Genomic DNA, 3,476 nt, shown 5'->3' with positions numbered 1-3,476 from the left:
AGTGGGGGGCTTCTAGAGTGCCCTCGAATATGACGGGGAAGAGGTTGGGGGAACTTAGGGAGAGGTACAGTGTACCCCATAACATAGAGATGTTAGTCCCCGAGCCGAACGAGCGGGCTTGCTATCCGAGGCCCGGCTGAGTGGCTGTGAGTGAATACGTGTTCAAGGCATGTATGCATCTTCCTCTGCACCCCTTATTTAGGGCGGTGCTTAGGAAATTCATGCTGTCGCCGACCCAGGTCCTGCTGAATGGGTGGAGCCAGCTTGTCGGCTTGTACTTCCTATGGAAGGAAGTGTCGCTTGGGGAGGACATGCCTCTCCACGTCTTCATGACCCTATTCCAGCCTAGGGTAATAGGTAAGGAGTCAAGGGGGTGGTATTACTTGACTCCTTGGGGTCTCATGTACCATTTGTCGTGGGGCTGCCTTCTTCCATTAAGGGGTAGAAGGAGTTATGGTTCTGGGTGAAGGGCACGTGGCAGGCGGTGGAGGAGACACAACCCTGACTTGCACAGTACCGACCCAGTACTATGAAGCTCGTGAGTCTCCCAGCCTAAGTAGTTTGCATTCTGTATTCAAATTTCTTTTTTCTCTAACTGTTGAGGCTTCGTTTGCAGATAGCAGTACGAGGTTCGAGCTGAGCAAATAGGAGTTCGAAGTGATAGGGGACATTTAGAAGAGGCCTCTCAAGCTTCGCCAGTTCGACCTCCTCATCGACCGAAGTCGCTACTTCCTTGATTTCGAACTGATGGCCTCCAAGGGTAAGAAGCTCCTATACTTAGTGTATTTCTTGCTTTTCGTTTTGATGCTAATGCGTTGACATTTTTTGCAGATAAGTTCAAGAGGAGGGAGTACCCAGCCCCTGATATGGCCTCTATACTTAGGGCCACATCCACTGTGAAGGCGAGGCCCCTGAAACTGGGGTCCAGTGGCGCAAAAGAGGTTAGAGGCAGGGTTGAGCACTTCTCTAAGGATGGCATCTCAAGGGCTCCAGAAGAAGGGACACCTCAGAGGACGGAGAAGGTAAAAGAGCCTCGGGGGAAGGAGAATGTCTTCGAGGGGCCAAAGAAGGGGAAGCTGGTCTCGTCAGGAAAGTTTGGAACCTCTGCGTCCCATGAAGGCAAAGAAAGTAGTCAGCTGAAGCTCCTTGCAGCCGCCTCAAAAGCTGTAAAGATTGAAATGGTTCGCCGAGTCGAGGCTGAGGAAGCTAAGGAGGAAGTTGCGAGGAGGGAAGCGGAGGCGGTAGAGGAGGATGCTGCCAAGCAGAGACCTACTAGGGTGCAAGGGAAGTCTCCGACCTTCCTTGCTGGAAGGGAGGAGGTTTTGGCTCCAGCATTGGTGGAGATTTTGCCACCTGAGATTCAAAGTGCCACAGAAAGCTTCTACAAATTCTGGACGGATCGGTGGCAGTTGCACGCCTCCTCATGTGACGCCACAGACTTGACGAGGGCCCTCGTGAGTCAAAGTGTGAGGACCTTTGTCCTCGCACTGTGGAGGCCCTTACTGACTTTCAAACGAAGACCCAGTCCTCGGAGAAGAAGATGGCCTCCCTTACAGAGGAGCTGAAGGAGGCTAGAGTCGAGGCGGAGGAAGCGAGGGCCCAAAAACTTAAAGATATGGCCGATTTGGAGTCTGCCTTGGCTCAAATCGAGGCGTTGAAGAAGAAGGTATATGAGTCCCACTGCGAGGCAGCCTCCTTGACTAAGAAAGTGGAGGTTTCCAATGACCACCAGAAGGTGACTACCGAAGCCTTGGAGAAGGCAAACATGGAGCTGGCAGGGGCCCAAGATGCCTACAAGTTCATTGAGGGCTAGATTAATTGGTATGTTGATGATGCGACTAGGGCAAGGGAGGAGGCCAAGGAGGCAAGGGAAGAGGCGGTGAAAGACTACATCGCCAACTTCCACAATACCGAGGAGTACAAGAGCTTCAGCACTTACTGGAGAAATTTTGCTTATGCCAAGATGATGGAGAGGGCTGAAGAGCTTTATCCAAATCAAGACCTGTCACAGCTGAGGTCGGAATTTGTGGATGAAGTACCTCAAACCCCAGTTGATGAAGCGGTTGGAGATGAAGTAGCGGAGGTAGAAGAAGGAAGTTCTAATGCTCAAGCTACAGAGACCCCGACTGCTGAGGCACCTCCCCCGTCGTCACGGGCTTAGGATACTTTTCTTTTCAGTGATTTCTGATGTACTGGTCTCAGGCCCCCTTTTGTAATGTTAATTGAAAATCAATGGAATACCTTCTTTCGTTCAATATTTTTCTCCTAAGTGTGTTGGCCTCGTCAACCAATTGAACTTAACGTTGATTGAAGAACTAAATAACTTTAACTTGGTATCCTAACTCCAATCACTTAAGTGAGTGAGTTGTACGCAAGACTCATGAACCATGAACAACATTGGACTTAAGTAAATGAACTGTACTTAAGCTTAATAATTGTAACCTGAATAGATCCTAACTCGACCGTGTTTCAGCCGAACTAGGAATATTTTCTGATTCGAAGTGTATACGCCTCAGAATTCGAACGAGGTTGCGACGCTTCCCAACATGGTGGATGGTTTAGCCATGCTGAGGTTTCTCCCTGTGGCGTTCAGCCTCGCCAAAGGGAGGCAAGTGCACGAGCCTCGGAGTTCAGATAAGGTGGCCCAAAGATGGGACGCTGGCCTTTCCTCTGAGGTGATGACGCTTCCCAACATGTTGGATGGTTCAGCCATGCTGAGACTTCTCCCAGGGGCGGTCAGCCTCGCCAGAGGGAGGCAAATGCATACTCCTAGGAGTTCAAAAGAGGTGGCGCAAAGGTGGGACGCTGACCTCTCCTCCGAGGTGATGACTTTCCTCGAAGTTCAGACGAGGTTGGCCAAAGGTGGGACGCTGGCCTTTCCTCCAAGGTGATGACGCTTCCCAACATGGTGGATGGTTCAGCCATGCTAAGGCTTCTCCCAGGGGCGTTCAGCCTCGCCAGAGGGAGCCAAGTACATGCGCCTTGGAGTTCAGACGAAGTGGCCTAAAGGTGGGACGCTGGCCTCTCCTCCGAGGTGATGACGCTTCCCAACATGATGGATGGTTCAGCCATGCTAAGGCTTCTCCCAGGGGCGCTTAGCCTCGCCAAAGGGAGGCAAGTGCATGCTCCTTGGAGTTCAGATGAGGTGGCCCAAAGATGGGATGCTGGCCTCTCCTCCGAGGTGATAACGCTTCCCAACATGGTGGATGGTTCCCATGCCGAGACTTCTCCCAGGGGCGTTCAGCCTCGCCAAAGGGAGGCAAGTGCATGCGACTTGGACTTCAGACGAGGTGGCCCAAAGATGGGACGCTGGCCTCTCCTCCAAGGTGACGACGTAATGTGACATGTGAATTCAATCATGGACAATTTTATTAAATCATGGAAATGTTACATAAGTTGGGAGAGATCGTCCAGTGAGGTAGTACATTCATGGATAATAGATTCGGAGGTGCTCAATGTTCCATGGACGGGGTTAT

This window comes from Olea europaea, unplaced genomic scaffold (assembly GCF_002742605.1).
Source record: "Olea europaea var. sylvestris unplaced genomic scaffold, O_europaea_v1 scaffold555, whole genome shotgun sequence".
In the NCBI taxonomy this organism is placed as follows: Eukaryota; Viridiplantae; Streptophyta; class Magnoliopsida; order Lamiales; family Oleaceae; genus Olea; species Olea europaea.
The sequence above is the reverse complement of the archived record's forward strand: the minus strand, read 5'-3'. Positions refer to the sequence as shown.